This window comes from Thermobia domestica, unplaced genomic scaffold (genome assembly GCF_964235325.1).
Source record: "Thermobia domestica unplaced genomic scaffold, izTheDome1.hap1.1 HAP1_SCAFFOLD_117, whole genome shotgun sequence".
In the NCBI taxonomy this organism is placed as follows: domain Eukaryota; kingdom Metazoa; phylum Arthropoda; class Insecta; order Zygentoma; family Lepismatidae; genus Thermobia; species Thermobia domestica.
In genome coordinates this window covers 16,350-27,692 of record NW_027655889.1, presented here as the reverse complement: position 1 = coordinate 27,692, position 11,343 = coordinate 16,350, and the positions used below count along the sequence as shown (strand labels likewise).

General features: G+C 35.1%; 1 non-coding gene across 1 annotated transcript; it reads right to left on the bottom strand.

Annotated features, from left to right (window-relative positions):
• Positions 1 to 10,282: 10,282 nt before the first annotated feature.
• Positions 10,283 to 10,354, bottom strand: TRNAQ-CUG (transfer RNA glutamine (anticodon CUG)). Its single transcript has one exon. It is a non-coding gene; the product is annotated as a tRNA-Gln (tRNA).
• Positions 10,355 to 11,343: the final 989 nt, after the last annotated feature.

Here is an 11,343-nt window from a genome sequence, read left to right as displayed (position 1 = left end):
TGCTGCTAACAGCAGAATGTTTTTGTTTCCCACCTAGTTTTACAATTTAAAGTTTCCTTCTTTAAGATCTTTTTCCAAATGACTAGGATCAACACAAATTCAAATGTCTCAATCTTCTTTAATGTCTCAGCTACTCTCAACTCATCTGGTTTCTTAGTTGTCAGACAAATCGCGGTAAGGAACATCAGCAGCAATCTCTTTCATGCTGCTAACAGCAGAATGTTTTTGTTTCCCACCTAATTTTACAATTTAAAGTTTACTTCTTTAAGATCTTTTCCCAAATGACTAGGATCAACATAAATTCAAATGTCTCAATCTTCTTTAATGTCTCAGCTACTCTCAACTCATCTGGTTTCTTAGTTGTCAGACAAATCGCGGTAAGAAACATCAGCAGCAATCTCTTTCATGCTGCTAACAGCAGAATGTTTTTGTTTCCCACCTAATTTTACAATTTAAAGTTTCCTTCTTTAAGATCTTTTCCCAAATGACTAGGATCAACACAAATTCAAATGTCTCAATCTTCTTTAATGTCTCAGCTACTCTCAACTCATCTGGTTTCTTACTTGTCAGACAAACCGCGGTAAGGAACATCAGCAGCAATCTCTTTCATGCTGCTAACAGCAGAATGTTTTTGTTTCCCACCTAATTTTACAATTTAAAGTTTCCTTCTTTAAGATCTTTTCCCAAATGACTAGGATCAACATAAATTCAAATGTCTCAATCTTCTTTAATGTCTCAGCTACTCTCAACTCATCTGGTTTCTTACTTCTCAGACAAATCGCGGTAAGGAACATCTCTTTCATGCTGCTAACAGCAGAATGTTTTTGTTTCCCACCTAGTTTTACAATTTAGTTTCCTTCTTTAAGATCTTTTCCCAAATGACTAGGATCAACACAAATTCAAATGTCTCAATCTTCTTTAATGTCTCAGCTACTCTCAACTCATCTGGTTTCTTACTTGTCAGACAAACCGCGGTAAGGAACATCAGCAGCAATCTCTTTCATGCTGCTAACAGCAGAATGTTTTTGTTTCCCACCTAATTTTACAATTTAAAGTTTCCTTCTTTAAGATCTTTTTCCAAATGACTAGGATCAACACAAATTCAAATGTCTCAATCTTCTTTAATGTCTCAGCTACTCTCAACTCATCTGGTTTCTTAGTTGTCAGACAAATCGCGGTAAGGAACATCAGCAGCAATCTCTTTCATGCTGCTAACAGCAGAATGTTTTTGTTTCCCACCTAATTTTACAATTTAAAGTTTACTTCTTTAAGATCTTTTCCCAAATGACTAGGATCAACATAAATTCAAATGTCTCAATCTTCTTTAATGTCTCAGCTACTCTCAACTCATCTGGTTTCTTACTTGTCAGACAAATCGCGGTAAGGAACATCAGCAGAAATCTCTTTCATGCTGCTAACAGCAGAATGTTTTTGTTTCCCACCTAATTTTACAATTTAAAGTTTCCTTCTTTAAGATCTTTTCCCAAATGACTAGGATCAACACAAATTCAAATGTCTCAATCTTCTTTAATGTCTCAGCTACTCTCAACTCATCTGGTTTCTTACTTGTCAGACAAACCGCGGTAAGGAACATAAGCAGCAATCTCTTTCATGCTGCTAACAGCAGAATGTTTTTGTTTCCCACCTAATTTTACAATTTAAAGTTTCCTTCTTTAAGATCTTTTCCCAAATGACTAGGATCAACATAAATTCAAATGTCTCAATCTTCTTTAATGTCTCAGCTACTCTCAACTCATCTGGTTTCTTACTTCTCAGACAAATCGCGGTAAGGAACATCTCTTTCATGCTGCTAACAGCAGAATGTTTTTGTTTCCCACCTAGTTTTACAATTTAGTTTCCTTCTTTAAGATCTTTTCCCAAATGACTAGGATCAACACAAATTCAAATGTCTCAATCTTCTTTAATGTCTCAGCTACTCTCAACTCATCTGGTTTCTTACTTGTCAGACAAACCGCGGTAAGGAACATCAGCAGCAATCTCTTTCATGCTGCTAACAGCAGAATGTTTTTGTTTCCCACCTAATTTTACAATTTAAAGTTTCCTTCTTTAAGATCTTTTTCCAAATGACTAGGATCAACACAAATTCAAATGTCTCAATCTTCTTTAATGTCTCAGCTACTCTCAACTCATCTGGTTTCTTACTTCTCAGACAAATCGCGGTAAGGAACATCTCTTTCATGCTGCTAACAGCAGAATGTTTTTGTTTCCCACCTAATTTTACAATTTAGTTTCCTTCTTTAAGATCTTTTCCCCAATGACTAGGATCAACACAAATTCAAATGTCTCAATCTTCTTTAATGTCTCAGCTACTCTCAACTCATCTGGTTTCTTACTTGTCAGACAAATCGCGGTAAGGAACATCAGCAGCAATCTCTTTCATGCTGCTAACAGCAGAATGTTTTTGTTTCCCACCTAATTTTACAATTTAAAGTTTCCTTCTTTAAGATCTTTTCCCAAATGACTAGGATCAACACAAATTCAAATGTCTCAATCTTCTTTAATGTCTCAGCTACTCTCAACTCATCTGGTTTCTTACTTGTCAGACAAACCGCGGTAAGGAACATCAGCAGCAATCTCTTTCATGCTGCTAACAGCAGAATGTTTTTGTTTCCCACCTAATTTTACAATTTAAAGTTTCCTTCTTTAAGATCTTTTCCCAAATGACTAGGATCAACATAAATTCAAATGTCTCAATCTTCTTTAATGTCTCAGCTACTCTCAACTCATCTGGTTTCTTACTTCTCAGACAAATCGCGGTAAGGAACATCTCTTTCATGCTGCTAACAGCAGAATGTTTTTGTTTCCCACCTAGTTTTACAATTTAGTTTCCTTCTTTAAGATCTTTTCCCAAATGACTAGGATCAACACAAATTCAAATGTCTCAATCTTCTTTAATGTCTCAGCTACTCTCAACTCATCTGGTTTCTTACTTGTCAGACAAACCGCGGTAAGGAACATCAACAGCAATCTCTTTCATGCTGCTAACAGCAGAATGTTTTTGTTTCCCACCTAATTTTACAATTTAAAGATTCCTTCTTTAAGATCTTTTTCCAAATGACTAAGATCAACACAAATTCAAATGTCTCAATCTTCTTTAATGTCTCAGCTACTCTCAACTCATCTGGTTTCTTACTTCTCAGAAAAATCGCGGTAAGGAACATCAGCAGCAATCTCTTTCATGCTGCTAACAGCAGAATGTTTTTGTTTCCCACCTAGTTTTACAATTTAGTTTCCTTCTTTAAGATCTTTTCCCAAATGACTAGGATCAACACAAATTCAAATGTCTCAATCTTCTTTAATGTCTCAGCTACTCTCAACTCATCTGGTTTCTTACTTGTCAGACAAACCGCGGTAAGGAACATCAGCAGCAATCTCTTTCATGCTGCTAACAGCAGAATGTTTTTGTTTCCCACCTAATTTTACAATTTAAAGATTCCTTCTTTAAGATCTTTTTCCAAATGACTAAGATCAACACAAATTCAAATGTCTCAATCTTCTTTAATGTCTCAGCTACTCTCAACTCATCTGGTTTCTTACTTCTCAGAAAAATCGCGGTAAGGAACATCTCTTTCATGCTGCTAACAGCAGAATGTTTTTGTTTCCCACCTAGTTTTACAATTTAGTTTCCTTCTTTAAGATCTTTTCCCAAATGACTAAGATCAACACAAATTCAAATGTCTCAATCTTCTTTAATGTCTCAGCTACTCTCAACTCATCTGGTTTCTTACTTGTCAGACAAACCGCGGTAAGGAACATCAGCAGCAATCTCTTTCATGCTGCTAACAGCAGAATGTTTTTGTTTCCCACCTAATTTTACAATTTAAAGTTTCCTTCTTTAAGATCTTTTTCCAAATGACTAGGATCAACACAAATTCAAATGTCTCAATCTTCTTTAATGTCTCAGCTACTCTCAACTCATCTGGTTTCTTAGTTGTCAGACAAATCGCGGTAAGGAACATCAGCAGCAATCTCTTTCATGCTGCTAACAGCAGAATGTTTTTGTTTCCCACCTAATTTTACAATTTAAAGTTTACTTCTTTAAGATCTTTTCCCAAATGACTAGGATCAACATAAATTCAAATGTCTCAATCTTCTTTAATGTCTCAGCTACTCTCAACTCATCTGGTTTCTTAGTTGTCAGACAAATCGCGGTAAGGAACATCAGCAGCAATCTCTTTCATGCTGCTAACAGCAGAATGTTTTTGTTTCCCACCTAATTTTACAATTTAAAGTTTCCTTCTTTAAGATCTTTTCCCAAATGACTAGGATCAACACAAATTCAAATGTCTCAATCTTCTTTAATGTCTCAGCTACTCTCAACTCATCTGGTTTCTTACTTGTCAGACAAACCGCGGTAAGGAACATCAGCAGCAATCTCTTTCATGCTGCTAACAGCAGAATGTTTTTGTTTCCCACCTAATTTTACAATTTAAAGTTTACTTCTTTAAGATCTTTTCCCAAATGACTAGGATCAACATAAATTCAAATGTCTCAATCTTCTTTAATGTCTCAGCTACTCTCAACTCATCTGGTTTCTTAGTTGTCAGACAAATCGCGGTAAGAAACATCAGCAGCAATCTCTTTCATGCTGCTAACAGCAGAATGTTTTTGTTTCCCACCTAATTTTACAATTTAAAGTTTCCTTCTTTAAGATCTTTTCCCAAATGACTAGGATCAACACAAATTCAAATGTCTCAATCTTCTTTAATGTCTCAGCTACTCTCAACTCATCTGGTTTCTTACTTGTCAGACAAACCGCGGTAAGGAACATCAGCAGCAATCTCTTTCATGCTGCTAACAGCAGAATGTTTTTGTTTCCCACCTAATTTTACAATTTAAAGTTTCCTTCTTTAAGATCTTTTCCCAAATGACTAGGATCAACATAAATTCAAATGTCTCAATCTTCTTTAATGTCTCAGCTACTCTCAACTCATCTGGTTTCTTACTTCTCAGACAAATCGCGGTAAGGAACATCTCTTTCATGCTGCTAACAGCAGAATGTTTTTGTTTCCCACCTAGTTTTACAATTTAGTTTCCTTCTTTAAGATCTTTTCCCAAATGACTAGGATCAACACAAATTCAAATGTCTCAATCTTCTTTAATGTCTCAGCTACTCTCAACTCATCTGGTTTCTTACTTGTCAGACAAACCGCGGTAAGGAACATCAGCAGCAATCTCTTTCATGCTGCTAACAGCAGAATGTTTTTGTTTCCCACCTAATTTTACAATTTAAAGTTTCCTTCTTTAAGATCTTTTTCCAAATGACTAGGATCAACACAAATTCAAATGTCTCAATCTTCTTTAATGTCTCAGCTACTCTCAACTCATCTGGTTTCTTAGTTGTCAGACAAATCGCGGTAAGGAACATCAGCAGCAATCTCTTTCATGCTGCTAACAGCAGAATGTTTTTGTTTCCCACCTAATTTTACAATTTAAAGTTTCCTTCTTTAAGATCTTTTCCCAAATGACTAGGATCAACATAAATTCAAATGTCTCAATCTTCTTTAATGTCTCAGCTACTCTCAACTCATCTGGTTTCTTAGTTGTCAGACAAATCGCGGTAAGGAACATCAGCAGCAATCTCTTTCATGCTGCTAACAGCAGAATGTTTTTGTTTCCCACCTAATTTTACAATTTACAGTTTCCTTCTTTAAGATCTTTTCCCAAATGACTAGGATCAACACAAATTCAAATGTCTCAATCTTCTTTAATGTCTCAGCTACTCTCAACTCATCTGGTTTCTTACTTGTCAGACAAACCGCGGTAAGGAACATCAGCAGCAATCTCTTTCATGCTGCTAACAGCAGAATGTTTTTGTTTCCCACCTAATTTTACAATTTAAAGTTTCCTTCTTTAAGATCTTTTCCCAAATGACTAGGATCAACATAAATTCAAATGTCTCAATCTTCTTTAATGTCTCAGCTACTCTCAACTCATCTGGTTTCTTACTTCTCAGACAAATCGCGGTAAGGAACATCTCTTTCATGCTGCTAACAGCAGAATGTTTTTGTTTCCCACCTAGTTTTACAATTTAGTTTCCTTCTTTAAGATCTTTTCCCAAATGACTAAGATCAACACAAATTCAAATGTCTCAATCTTCTTTAATGTCTCAGCTACTCTCAACTCATCTGGTTTCTTACTTGTCAGACAAACCGCGGTAAGGAACATCAGCAGCAATCTCTTTCATGCTGCTAACAGCAGAATGTTTTTGTTTCCCATCTAATTTTACAATTTAAAGTTTCCTTCTTTAAGATCTTTTTCCAAATGACTAAGATCAACACAAATTCAAATGTCTCAATCTTCTTTAATGTCTCAGCTACTCTCAACTCATCTGGTTTCTTACTTCTCAGAAAAATCGCGGTAAGGAACATCTCTTTCATGCTGCTAACAGCAGAATGTTTTTGTTTCCCACCTAATTTTACAATTTAGTTTCCTTCTTTAAGATCTTTTCCCAAATGACTAGGATCAACACAAATTCAAATGTCTCAATCTTCTTTAATGTCTCAGCTACTCTCAACTCATCTGGTTTCTTACTTGTCAGACAAACCGCGGTAAGGAACATCAGCAGCAATCTCTTTCATGCTGCTAACAGCAGAATGTTTTTGTTTCCCACCTAATTTTACAATTTAAAGTTTCCTTCTTTAAGATCTTTTTCCAAATAACTAGGATCAACACAAATTCAAATGTCTCAATCTTCTTTAATGTCTCAGCTACTCTCAACTCATCTGGTTTCTTACTTCTCAGACAAATCGCGGTAAGGAACATCTCTTTCATGCTGCTAACAGCAGAATGTTTTTGTTTCCCACCTAATTTTACAATTTAAAGTTTCTTTCTTTAAGATCTTTTCCCAAATGACTAGGATCAACACAAATTCAAATGTCTCAATCTTCTTTAATGTCTCAGTTACTTTCAACTCATCTGGTTTCTTAGTTGTCAGACAAATCGCGGTAAGGAACATCAGCAGCAATCTCTTTCATGCTGCTAACAGCAGAATGTTTTTGTTTCCCACCTAATTTTACAATTTAAAGTTTCCTTCTTTAAGATCTTTTCCCAAATGACTAGGATCAACACAAATTCAAATGTCTCAATCTTCTTTAATGTCTCAGCTACTCTCAACTCATCTGGTTTCTTACTTCTCAGACAAATCGCGGTAAGGAACATCTCTTTCATGCTGCTAACAGCAGAATGTTTTTGTTTCCCACCTAGTTTTACAATTTAGTTTCCTTCTTTAAGATCTTTTCCCAAATGACTAGGATCAACACAAATTCAAATGTCTCAATCTTCTTTAATGTCTCAGCTACTCTCAACTCATCTGGTTTCTTAGTTGTCAGACAAATCGCGGTAAGGAACATCAGCAGCAATCTCTTTCATGCTGCTAACAGCAGAATGTTTTTGTTTCCCACCTAATTTTACAATTTAAAGTTTCCTTCTTTAAGATCTTTTCCCAAATGACTAGGATCAACATAAATTCAAATGTCTCAATCTTCTTTAATGTCTCAGCTACTCTCAACTCATCTGGTTTCTTAGTTGTCAGACAAATCGCGGTAAGGAACATCAGCAGCAATCTCTTTCATGCTGCTAACAGCAGAATGTTTTTGTTTCCCACCTAATTTTACAATTTAAAGTTTCCTTCTTTAAGATCTTTTCCCAAATGACTAGGATCAACATAAATTCAAATGTCTCAATCTTTTTTAATGTCTCAGCTACTCTCAACTCATCTGGTTTCTTAGTTGTCAGACAAATCGCGGTAAGGAACATCAGCAGCAATCTCTTTCATGCTGCTAACAGCAGAATGTTTTTGTTTCCCACCTAATTTTACAATTTAAAGTTTCCTTCTTTAAGATCTTTTCCCAAATGACTAGGATCAACATAAATTCAAATGTCTCAATCTTCTTTAATGTCTCAGCTACTCTCAACTCATCTGGTTTCTTACTTCTCAGACAAATCGCGGTAAGGAACATCAGCAGCAATCTCTTTCATGCTGCTAACAGCAGAATGTTTTTGTTTCCCACCTAATTTTACAATTTAAAGTTTCCTTCTTTAAGATCTTTTCCCAAATGACTAGGATCAACATAAATTCAAATGTCTCAATCTTCTTTAATGTCTCAGCTACTCTCAACTCATCTGGTTTCTTAGTTGTCAGACAAATCGCGGTAAGGAACATTAGCAGCAATCTCTTTCATGCTGCTAACAGCAGAATGTTTTTGTTTCCCACCTAATTTTACAATTTAAAGTTTCCTTCTTTAATTTTGAAGCCATTTTATCATTGAGAGCTAAAATTGACCATGTAGGAGCGCTAGAACTAAAAAGGAAAAAAGGAAAATACCTTGAAGAACATAAATAAAAGTGGAAACATATATGGAGATCTTTGGAACATCGGCAATAACAAGATTCCGATTATGCGCACATCAATGAACGTACGGAGCGTTTTGAGTAGTATTACTAATTCTTGCTTGTAAATCACTATAAACTCCGCTCATCACTGATGCTCCATCATATCCCTGCCCTCTGCACCGTTGTACGTTCATTTGGTTGCTGAGTAAGATGTTTATAGTTCTCGCCACCATGCTTTTCTAATACATAAAATCCTACGAAACTTTCTTTAATTTCTAATGTCGCTTCTTCATAGAACAACGTAGCGAATAATGACACTAACCTGATCAGTTTTTGTTATGTTCAATGTTCCATCCACGATTATTAAAAAAAAAAAAAAAAAAAAAAAAAAAAAAAAAAAAAACATTCACAATGATTTTTTCCCTTACATAGAAAGTGAATAACAATATAAGTATTCAGTACTCAGTAATAAATGGGTTCAGCGAGGGCTCTAGGCTTGGGGCCCCCAAAAACAAACAAAAAAAAATGTTACTAAAATTGCTGGCAATTTTAAAATTGACAATGATTTTCTCTTCCACATAAGAAATTAATAATAAAATCAGTAAGCTACTAAGGAATTAACGGGTTCGACGGGGGCTCCAGCGCGTTGAACCGCTTGCACCGCCTATTGTTACGGCACTGCATAGGATTAGTGATGGGCAGTGGGAATATTCCCGGTGGGAAGGAAAATAAAAAAAGGGAATATTCCCGGTTTTTTTCCCTGGCATATAAATTCCCGGGAAGAAATTTATTTTCATTTCTTTATTTTATTTTCTAAATTATAAGAATTATATGACTAATTACTTTATTTCCAATTATTATCATTTACTACCAGGTTTGAAATAATTTGGAGGTTAAAATATTTAAATTTTGTAGACTGCACTTTGTATAATAGTTAATAATATGATTTTTAAATTTCCATTTCCATTTGCACTATAAAGTAGCAAAACACTAATTTATAAATGAAAAGGAACAATTCAATAAAGTAATCTAGAAATTCTTTGGAGGTAGAGTTGAAGTACTATCAGTATACCCCGAATTACCGTTAATAATTGATGTGTCTGTCTGCTGTCTGACTCAGAGCTTCTGGAAAGGTTCTCTTGCATGTGAATTAACGATGCATGAAATTTCGACATATGGGTAGGAAGAAAGGTCGTGTGTGGCAATGTTACGTCCAAAATTCTAAACATAAGTCAGTATCTTGCAAATATTGTGGACAAATATGTATGCGCAAATGTTGATAAACTGGTGAGACATGTGTTTTCTGGTAGTTGCCCAACTTAATTTGTTTATAACATTTAAAAATTTAATATATTTATAACATCAACATTAGAGTCAACTTTAGAAAATCCACTTACATATAAATATAAACTGTTAGTGGTGTAAAATTATCTAGACTTCCTATACCAAATGTTTTTCAACATACGACTCCCATAAAATATATTATAAGTAAATATACATTTGTGATACATTTTAAAGAATCCTCTCGAGACAACAGTAATAAATATACTATGATTAAAAAAAAGGAATTTGATTTTTAAATCAATATAGTAATAGAATGCAAGTTTCTTTCGTTTACACATAAATTCCCGGAATATTCCAATTTTGGGGAATCTTGCCGGGAATTTTCCCTGGGAATATTCCCAGAAATTTACCCATCACTACATAGAATCATTGTATGTAATATACACAGATCACAGCATTTCATACAGGCGTGCACCAGCTGGTCCCATGGTGTAATGGTTAGCACTCTGGACTCTGAATCCAGTGATGAGTTCAAATCTCGGTGGGACCTTGCACTTATTTTTTTTTCAATAAATATTTTATACAAACAAAACTATACATTGATCACAGCATTTCAATATTTATTGAAGAAAAAAGAAGTGGAAGGTCCCACCGAGATTTGAACTCGGATCGCTGGATTCAGAGTCCAGAGTGCTAACCATTACACCATGGGACCAGCTGACGATCAACTGTATGAAATACTGTGATGAATGTGTAGATAACTATCGTACTTACGAGAAAATGTATTTGTTGTTTCATTCCAATGCACACATGACTCACAGCGTCGTTCGAAAAGCAAACAAGAATGTTGTTTCACTAGCTTCTGTTTGCACGTTAATCAATTAACTGTGAGGTTCCATGACGTTACGTTCATCACTGGAATTGAGTAATGTGAATTAAATTTTCAATGAATTCTCTCTTTCTATTATTATTATTATTATTATTATTATTATTATTATTATTATTATTATTATTATTATTATTATTATTATTATTTCATGAACACAATGGCTCGACAGGACTAAAACACTGTTCGCATGAAAACCTGCAATTAGAATCAGACTTTAAAAAAAGCAGAAGATTATGACCATAGAAAATGTCTTTTCGTGTAGCCCTTCAACTGACTAAGCGGTCAGTGTACGCGCCTTCGGCTTATGTGGCTCATATCGTGTGGAAATCCGACGGAAGCTCATGTGGTTCAGATCCCACGTTAAGCTGTGGGTTCAAGTCTTATATAGCCTCGCTACTGAAAGGACGCTAAGCTAAAAATCAAGTTGATTCAACTTGATTCAGAAAACAACTAAAATATATTCATTTACAGTTTTTCATTTACTTTACTGAAGACCGTGGAGCATGGAAACTTATAACTTATTTATATATATAAAATGAGAAAGCTTTCTCTTCTGAGGGGGCAAACGCCCCGATCGCCCCCCTTCCGCTGGATCCGCCCCTCGGTTACATGATTCGCTTCTGAAACCCACAACTTACAAGGGTCATTATTTCTCACAAAAAAATATCTTGTCTGATATGAACTTGGGATGTCTAAAACATCATTTTATTTTTATTCTCTATTATTACGTACTAGGTTTCTAAGTACAGTATTGCCAACTATATGTGTGTAATTCTTGAAGTTACCGTTTTTTATTTGTCAGCAACTATGCCCTT